The sequence below is a fragment of the Calidris pugnax genome, unplaced genomic scaffold (assembly GCF_001431845.1).
Source record: "Calidris pugnax isolate Ruff unplaced genomic scaffold, ASM143184v1 scaffold22, whole genome shotgun sequence".
NCBI classification, from domain to species: domain Eukaryota; kingdom Metazoa; phylum Chordata; class Aves; order Charadriiformes; family Scolopacidae; genus Calidris; species Calidris pugnax.
The window spans coordinates 1,778,665-1,788,755 of NW_015090763.1; the positions used below are offsets into that span (position 1 = coordinate 1,778,665).

At 43.3% G+C, this 10,091-nt stretch overlaps 1 long non-coding RNA gene across 1 annotated transcript in view; it reads right to left on the minus strand.

Moving 5' to 3' along the window:
• Positions 1-8,174, minus strand: part of LOC106889816 — a 98,059-nt gene extending 89,885 nt beyond the window's left edge. The window contains exon 1 of the long non-coding RNA XR_001412406.1: positions 8,131-8,174. This is a non-coding gene — a long non-coding RNA (uncharacterized LOC106889816). The remainder of the gene's footprint in view (positions 1-8,130) is intronic.
• Between the last annotated feature and the right edge of the window lie 1,917 nt (positions 8,175-10,091).

Genomic DNA, 10,091 nt, shown 5'->3' on the forward strand with positions numbered 1-10,091 from the left:
TCAAATTCTTAATGGATTTATGCTTCTGATAAGACTTTATGAAGTCTTCTTCCAAAATACATCAAGGGATGCCCTTTTAACCTGGCTATTTCCAATCAGGGGAGCCAAGAGGCTCCAGGAGCTCTACATTGTCCTTGCACATGACTTTAGGACTAAGATTCTGCCCAGATGTTCTTGAAACTTTATTGACCTCTGTAGTTCCAGCACAACCTAGGAAACTGTAACAGGGGAGGAAGACTTTTCTCAAAAATATTTAGAGCAACATGAGAGAAAATAAAGCATCCCCTAACATAAGGCACTGATTTGCTCAGAGCACACTCTGACAGCAGAGGCCAGCCACGGCTAAAAGAAAGGGATGGCTTTGTCACTTTTCAGGCATGAGTGACAACCCTTGTAATGAAGTAAAGATAAAAGCTGTCCCAGAACTTGTCTAGGAACCAGAGATGAGTCCAATCTCAAGTATTCAAAAGGCAAATGTCACATTTCCCCGAAGTCAAGAAAATAGGTAGAAATATATTATTGATGAAGCCATGCAGAAACTGCAGCAGGTTATAAATGTAGGTGGTCTTATTTAAAACCTCTGTGAAGATAAGGGATATGAGGAGGGAAACTGAGAAATGGTAGGTTTTATTGTGCCTGTGCTAGTCACCTGGGGACACAACCCTGCCTTTTCTGAGTCCACAAAGTTAATAGGAAACAAAGGCTCACAGCATCTTTGCCCTTCCCTGGTCTCTAAAACATCTCAGGTCAGCAAGGCTCTTCGGGACATGTCACCAAACATACTGCTAGGCAGGATGCTGTAATTATTCAGCTTCTGTGAATTTTTAAATATGAAACCTGTGTGCATGTTATTACAGCACATCAGCTGGAAATCTGCCATCCACAAAGGCCAAGCACAGCTACGAGCTGAATTATGAGAGTAAGAGCAACTGAAAGGAACACCTCCCTGTCAGCTTCTGCACTTACTGCAGGCTTATGCAAATTGACCAAATAAAAGCCAGCAGTACTGACCCCAGTCACAGAATAAATCCATCTTCTGTAAGGAAGGAGGGGGAGGTGAGGGAATGATCTGGACTAGGGAGGAGGTGTGCAGTTTATAGAGAAGCATATATAGTACAGCATGCCCTGAGAAACCTTCCTCTGTCCACACCAAGCTTTTCTGATTCATTAAACCTCCCAATCTGCATCATATTTAACTTCTGTGAACTTCACTGCAGACAGCAGCGAGAGGGAAAACATCTCTGAGGAAAGGCACAGAGTCAGCAGAAAGGATAAAGCTTCTACAGCTCTACCAACCCACATTCCCTTCTCCAAGGGAAGGGCCAGGAGAGAAGAGACTCACAAAAGGGACATGAATCTACCCATATCCCCTACTCCAAGGGAAGGGCTAGGAGAGAAGAGACTCACAAAAGGGACATGAGAGGAAAGAAGATAAGGGGAAAATGGAGCCATAACAATATGACTATTAACCCTTCCGAGCCATCACTACCCACTGGACCACGCTGCTGCTGCCCTGCTGTCCCACTGCCCTGCTCCTCCACCAAAGCAGGAGCACAACCTTCATCTTTGCTACCTTTCAGCAGCTGCCAAGGTGCAACTTCTCCAGTAATTATCGGAGTGTGCCTTTTTGATTAGGCTATATTTAACAGTTTGTCAAGGACACACAGGCCTTGGGACTGGTGGTTTTGTGTGCTGCAGCGTACAGTTGATTATGATTAATACATACCTACTAACTACGTGAACAATACAAGGACAAGAAGGGGTCTTCCTCTGTTCCATACCATAAGAATTGCCTCCTGCTTTAAGAAACAAAGTTGCCTGGTTCTTTTCACTTTCTTAAACACTTGCACAGCAGCTTCTTCTCCCATCTCCTGCCTCCATCCTCGCTTTTGAAAACAAAACTGCGAGCCAGTCTTATACAAGTGCTACAGAAATGGAATTATTAGGTTCTCCTCTGAGATCTGATCTTCTGATCTCAGGCAAATCATTGAATTAAAGATAAATACCCCATTTGCAAAGCAGGTAAGCAAACCACAGTGCTCCTTCAACTCATTTGGGGAGGGATTCCTCGGAGTGACAGCTCGCACAATATTTGTAGTCTGTTTTGTTGTTACCCACTGGCACATCCAGCCTCAATTAGACAAGTACAAGTCAGCACATTAGCTGCAACAGTGCTTCTTTTATTTTGGTTCTCTCCTGTCTGCAGCCACAGCGCAACACTACAAATTTCTGGGTGCAAATTGACCCTATAGCAGTCCCGCCGGATTCGGTTATTTCAGGCCTGTCCTAATTAACCTGTGTGCAATCATCTTCATTCCCACACCACTGACAACAAGAGACAGGTCAGTCAGCACCAGGCTTTGCTTTCCTGTATTTTAAGCAACAGATAATTAACTTCTCCATTGCTGCATAATATTTGCTTTGCATAATGCTTTTAAAAGTGTATCGTGAGTGTTTCTACCTGTAATCACCCTCACACAACACGCTGCCTGTGGGCACCCTACTTCAAATGAAGCCCCTGTGCACGCAGGCTGCTTCTCCACATAAAGATACAGGCTTTTTGAAGAATAAAAAAGTCTCAGTCCACATCCTGCTTCCACAGAAGTCTCCAAGGCCTCTTCGAGGTTAACAATCCTGAGTAACATGCTCTGACAAGCTCTGGGTGGTCCTGCTTTAGCAGGGGAGTTGGACTAGATGATCTCTATGGTCCCTTCCAACTCTAAAAATTCACAGAATCTTCTAGGTTGGAAGGGACCTTAAAGATCATCTTGTCCAACTGTCAACCTAACTTTGACAAAAATAGACACCCACACAACAAACAAGGAGCATCATCACTAAACCATACCTCCCAGCACTTCATCAACCCGTCTTTTGAACACCTCCAGGGATGGTGCCTCAACCACCTCAGTGAAATTCAGTGAAATCCTCCAAGAGGCTCGGGCTCACATGCAACAACTCTGAATATTTTGGTAGATGCCAGTAAATTTTTACTCCCAGTCATCACAGACTCCCTCGATACTTGCCAATTTCTCTCTTTTTTTTTTTTTTACATTAAATACTCATATGTGTAAACTGTTACTCAGCCTGGCCCTTATCACTGCAGAAGAAAAGGAAGCCTTGTATCCGCTGCCGGCCGGGCTTGAAAGCCCAGCAAACTTTTCACCTTATTTCTATGCAGCGGTGTCAAAGGGGCTTCTGCTCAGAATGACAAACCAGCCCACAAATCACTTGGGAATCTTCTACACTCAATTTGCTCCAGCTCTGCCTGGCAAACAAGAGACAGGAGGCACATATACATTACTACTGATTAGTCCGTGTCTCCAGTATCAGCAGCCGTGCACACAGGCTGACCGTAACTTTAAATATTGATAACCAAACTCATATATCATAGGCCTGGGAGAGTGACAGTTTCAGTGCATAACAGCAAAGGCTTTCTACAATAATCAAATACTCAATAATTCATGAAAATATATCCCCCCAAATCAAATTGGAAGCTATTTTGTGTAATATATTATTTAAAATTCAATATTATAATGCACACAACTTCTGCTGCTACCACAGAGGACCATTTCAAAATGTGATTATGTGCGGACTCTATTTAAAAGTGACAATTTTGCTTTTCATTTGTTTAACAGCTTAAATGGAAGAGCTCAACTGGAACTAAGTCGTCTGACAATGAAACCAAAGCCGACACAAGCAACTTTGCAAACTTCATGACAACTGAAAAAAAAAGTATGAATCTTCCTCATTGGCAACACAGACGAATTCCCCACTCTGCTCACCTTTACTTCTTTTCTTAATGCTTAGTGAAAGGAAATATTCTGCAAAACTCTGGCGAACATTTTCAGTTCTAGTCTGTCACCCTGGGCTGGTCAAATAGTGAGAAAAAAAATACATTTACTTGCATTCCAGGGACTTTTGCATAGAAAACAACTTTGGCTTTGTATCTGTTTATTCCTGTTGGAAAACCCATTTGTGTAAGGGAAGGTTGGCTGGTGTAAAGTGCCAAGAGAAGAGGTTTTTGCCCTTGTAAACAGAACGCGCTGGAGCATAAAATACAATCAAGACTTGTGACAAAATTCATCCCAGGCAGACGTCACTCCTGAGTGGTGGCAGGGAGCAGGGTGAAATGGCAGCCTGTGATTGAGGGGACCAATCTCACCAAGTGATGGAGGAGGGAAGCTCAGCAGCGAGGAGCCCGGGCAGCTACGGCTGAAGAGACCTGACTCCAAGTGCATGGACCAGCTTTGAAGGATAAAACTACTCTGTGAAGAAGAAAAGCTCAGCCTGTTTATGAACTGTGTGCAAGTAGAGCCTGCAAGAGTTCAGTGTCAAACAGTTGCCAGCTCTTCAGTCAGTTTGAATGCCAATCTTTCCTTGTATGTCTACTGTAGATTAAATCTTTTTTGTTGTTGTTGTCTCACAAACAGTAGTTTCTAATGAAAGAGAAGTTGAAGGAATGCTCAACTCTCCCAAGTTATTAACCTGTAGGGAAAAAGATGCTGTCTTCAATTTTCTCTCCCCATCTTTTGCTTTTTTACTGACTCCTTTCCACAAATTTGGCCACCTTTGATATCTTTTTGCGCATTTTATGCCTTTTGCTCTGCAGACCCAAATCAGAACAAGGTCAAGCCTGAGTCCAAATATTGCCTCCTCCCCACAGCTGCAGTGGGGCAGCTGAGAAGGGCTGTGCCTCTCAGAGGTGACAAAAAAGCAAACTTGGCAAGGTCCTTTCACTGCTGCTTGGGAAAAGGGGCTGAAGTCCTAGGGCAAAGCTGGTGCCCATGAAGACACAACCTGCTGTTCCAGATGGTGTGTCTTGGTTCAGGCTCTACTACCATCCCTCAGTTTCTCAAAAATGTATAAGTTAATTTGCATCAGGATCTCAACTGAGGGCACTGCTTTCATGCACAGCACGAGTCAAACTGGTGTCCTAGGACCTGCCCTGTGAGACACTGCAGAAGTTTTAAGTGTTTGCTTGCACCAAGAATGCTTGTTTCTGCTTCCCTCTAGTTATCAATTTCCTATACTCCATGTGTCATTAGAAATCAAGGATTTTATATGCTTCAGCTTGGCCTTTTGTTTCTGTTCACACCTACCCTCATCAGAGGTTCTCAGTGTTGTACCATAGGTGCTGGCATCATGTTAATGCTCAGCAGCAAAAGAAAAATGCACAGAGGGGTCACAGCACTCAGGGGCTATTTTCAGAACAGGTAAACACACTTAATATGTTAAGATGAAAGATTAAGAGGTGACACCATGAGAGTGAATGAAGATTCATAATAGGAAAATATCAGGTATGAAAGAACTTCTTTGGCAGAGAAAAGCAAAACAAATAGTAGCTTGAACTTAAAACCTCAAATTCCCAACAAAAATAAGTCATTTTTAAAGATGATGTGAATCACCACTTGTTTCAGGAAAGAGGTGAGATATTCAGTATTCTGATCTCCCTGTGGATGCTTTGACAGCAGCAGAGACTTAATAGAGGGAAAGGCAAAGAGGAAATATCAAGAAAATACACTCCTGTAAAATGATTATTGCAAGTCGTAGTCATATTTTGGAAGTTAGAGTGGTTCACATGAACACGCAGGCAACGTGGTGGGGTTTTTTATGAATGAACTCCCAGATTCCCATGCTCTGACCAACAGCTGTCTCTGGGTTTGTCACATTAACTACTGGCTGAATTGGCTACAGTTTACAAATGACCCTGAAATATGGCAACAAACCCCTACCTCAGGGGCCATAACCACAAGCACATTTGATGCAACTGTTCATTGCAACAAGACTTTGCAGAGGCACATGTGTGGTTAGAAACAGGAGAAAGAGTGAACTTTCTTCAGAGTTCCTAGGACCTAGGAAATGGCAAAAGATAAATGTGAAAAGGAACTCATAATCTTGGTCTTTATAGCAAAATCCACAAAATGCAAACATAAGGAAAGGGCTGTAGACATGGCATCACACTTGCAACAGTCCTGTGCCAACCAAGCTGAAACAACTGGGAAGAGACAGTTGATTTGGGTATCAGTATCACCTCAGGTGATGCAGTCAGTGCAGGTCAGCCCTCTGAAGGGCTGGCCCCAAACCTGAAACAGGCTTCTCTTGGAGAAAACAGAATCTGCAGCAAAGTCACCATGTGGGATGCTGAAATTCTTCAGTGTGATATGGCACTTCAGTATATATGCAGGCATTCACACATGGCTGCATCTCACTTTTAAATGTCTCTCAAGAGTTGTATATTAAACAGAAGAAGGATTTTTCCAGGAACTAACACAGTTGGCAGCCTTTTGTCTCTATTTTTTAAAGTAATTTATGAAAGAAGAAAAGTAGCAGAGTCAATTTACAAAAGGCTGCAGTCTGGACTTTGATAGATGAACAGATCTACTAACAAAACCTCTCACTTTTCACTGAGCACTCCATCTTCTTATCTGTTAATCCTGGTGAGGAAACAATAAGGAAGGCAGGCAGCTGAATAGAGGAAAGACCTGGGTAATGTTTAAACCAGTGAATAATCAACCAAGAGATCAACCTCCCTGCTTTTTCCAGATCCGAGCAGATAATCAGCTAAACATTTCCTCTTCCATTTTGCTTCCCTTTCAGGAAGGGCTGAGTAAGATGACAGTGATTCACACTACAACCTGCTAAAAAAGTCCTGGGTAATTCCTTGAACAACAGCCTTATAGCTCTGAAGGAGTGGTCCCTCTTTGACAATCTAGGACATTGCACTGAGTAATAACAGTTCCAGCAGTGGTATCAAGGAGGTGAGAGCAAATAACAGCACTTTTCCCAGCTGGTTATGTAGACCTGCTCTCAGACAACACGTAGGTTTGCTTCTGAGGACATTATTTGAGTAGACTTACATCTGTGTTGATTCCTGATAAGAATATCTCAGCCATGAGCACACTGTAAACTAGAACTTCAAAGCAACAAAATTAATTAGGGAAAATGCCCTTTTACTTCCAGAAAAACTGAGGAAGCCTAGGCTGAAAATTTTGTGAATTTGAGGTAAAGGCTAGGATAGGTTAACATCTATTGGTACATGTGGAGAAGAACACGGTCCTTTCAATGTTACATATTCATCTGCCACTCTGGAAGTGATACCCACAGTCCCAGGTCCATCAGCAGTTCTTGTCTCTCTGCATCCTCAGTGGAGCTCCTCCCCACCACACAACTAGATATCCTCACACCAATCCCTCATGCGATATTTTTAAACACAGTTCTCATTTCTCTTCTAAGTTTAAAACGGGAAGTAACTTCCAAGCCTCAGCATTTTTTGTTCAGTGAATTTCTTGAGTTGTGACAAGTGCTATAGGAGGAAGCAACACTTCTGTGCTTCATCTGTTCCTGTCCCTCAAGTGCAGCCTTCCTCTCCTAAACTGAAATTTGTAACCCATTAGTCTTTAATGCAGAAAAAAAAACCTGTAGAGACTTGAAAGGGAACAGAAACCAAGTGAAAAAGGATAATTACATTCTCCTGACTTCAAGCAGATTTACTACAAGTTCTGCTGGAGTTCCTCACAAGCATTACTAGCACCAACAGACATATAACAAGCAAAACGAGTACGTATTTAATTGGAAAAAGAATCTGCTTGATAAGGGGCTCATGTATTTCTGTAGCAAAACCGTGGACATTCTCCTTGTCCAGTAAATCCATTATATCACCACACTAAGACAGAAGAACCTTATGCAAGACTGTGTGAAAACAGTTTTATGCAGAAAAGAGTTGCTTGAGCAAAACAAGCAGCGTGAACTGAGATTAGAAGAAAGCAATCACTCAAGTATCAAATGAGCACACTTCTGCTCTGCTGTCACTGTGACTGCTTCCTAAACTCAGATCTGCAGATCTCAATTTTTTTTTTCCCCCTAAAGCCCCAGCTCCTGGAGTCAAACGATGACACAAGAATCACCTGTCAAATCAAGCTTCACCCTCTCAGGGAGGAAAAGATTGAAAAAAAACCAATGACTAAGACTCAAAAATAAAAACCAGTCTATAAAATCATCGATATTTGAGCCTGCCCTAAAGAAATATTGCCTCCCTCCTGCTCTGAATTGTAGAGGCAAGTGAATGTCCAGAGCTGCTGCTCTGCTGCATTACAGCCTCCAGACACTCCTTGCTCCTTCCCCAAATCCTACCTGAGCTCTGGGATCTGCAGCACAGCTTTCCCTCTTCCTTGCTCTGCACTGCATCATGACACAGAGCTCCCTGCATTCCCTCCCCCGGCTCTGCACAACTCCTCTGCACTGCAGCAGCACCAGAAACCAGCATCACCAAAAACCCCTTTTTTTCCCCCCCTAGCTCTTTTCCCCCATCCTCTCCTACAACCGCATCCCCCAGGCAGGAGCATCACATCCTGCACTGCTCTGCCATCAGCCCTGCGATGCTGCAGCAGCTCTGGAGCCTCCTCCATCTCCCCCCTCTCAAGAGCTCAGCATTTTTTACTGCATCACTGCAGAAATCCTCCGGCTCTGCCACCTCCCTCCAGTGCTCTGTGGCACAGCCCAGCCCCACAGCATCAAACCTCCCCTTTTCCTCCCTGCTCTTCCCATTCGATACCAGGCTGCAACACCACTGAAACACCCCCTGTATTTTTTTTACTATCTTTTATGCTCTTACAAGAATTCCTCTCCTACCCCAATATACCCCTCTTCCTCAATCAGACCCTGCCAGACCCATAATAAGCTTTATCCTTCCCTCCACCACCTGAGCACGGCTTTATATTCTCTATATTTGTGCAGAAGTCTACATGCACAGCTCAGGGACAATATCAGAGCACACTTGGCAAGCACAGATTGTTTAGAGAGTCATCCTGGATTTACTAAAGGGAGGTCATGCCTAACAAACTTGATTAATTTCTTTGAGGAGGTGACAATGACAAGGGACAGGGTGAAGAAGTAAAGCATAATTCAATCGGACTTCAAGAGCCTTTTGATACAGTGCTACATAAAAGGCTAATTTATAAGGTTAATACGTATGGTATTGATAGTAAAATGCTTAGCCAAGTAAACTTTTTTTTAATTTGCCTGCAAAGAAAGTAGGAGGCAAAGAAAACAGTGGCTGATCACAGGAAGGGCAAAAGGAAATTATCACAGGAACTTCAGATATTTGAGCTCTCACACCACTGTCTTGCAGCCACTTTTCTTCCAGTACTTTCTAAGAAACTGGACATGATGCACTATAGAAGCTACTCATTTTGGTGACCAAACAGGCTACACATGGTGAAGGGTCAATATTACATATTATTGTACCTCTAAAAGACATCTAGCATAAAGAATTTATAATTGCACATTGCTCAGTGGTGCCAAATACAAGGTACCATGTGAGATGAAGTGGTGGTGCTACAAGCACATGAGGCTAGCCAGGTATTTAAACACAAAGCCAAGAAGGAAGGAAAAGCAAGGCTCAAAAGTCAGAATACAGCTCTAGGTCTACCAAGGCAATCATACCTTTTGTGTTGCATCACAGGAGACAGGTATCATGATCCCAACAGCAGAGCAGTTCACCATGTTCTTCTTGGACGTTAAAAAGATCATCTGACAGATGACCTTCAGATTCAGAAAATGCCACAGAAGAGGAAGATACCTTTCCCTTTTGACATGACTTAACCAGAGGTGGTTACCAGACCTCTGGAAGGTCCCCCCTGGAGCCCTGCACCGCCCTCCAGCTCCTTTGCCAATCAGGGACTGGACCTGGACACTGCTCCCCACTCCCAGCACACACACTGTTTCCCTTTTTTTTCCCCCAGAAAAAGCACATCTGTTTTCAGTAAATGCTGTAAATTACTTAATGTTTGTAAAGTGCTCTGATCGTGTGAAGTGCTATATAATTACTACATATTATCAATATAATTTGGCTAGATTGTGCCACAGCCGCCTCCTCTCTTCATTACAGCTCTGAGAGAGTTTTCTTAAACATCAGCTCTTTGGGGCAGGGACTTCGTGTGGCATCCGTCTCAAAACAATCTTGACCTTTCTTGAAGAGCCCCAGAAAATAAACAAACCACAGGACTGCAGCACATCGCTAGAGTCAGGCACCTACCCACTTTTTTATCAGGAAACAGACTGGTAAATGCCCCCCATTTACCCCCCTAAAAAGC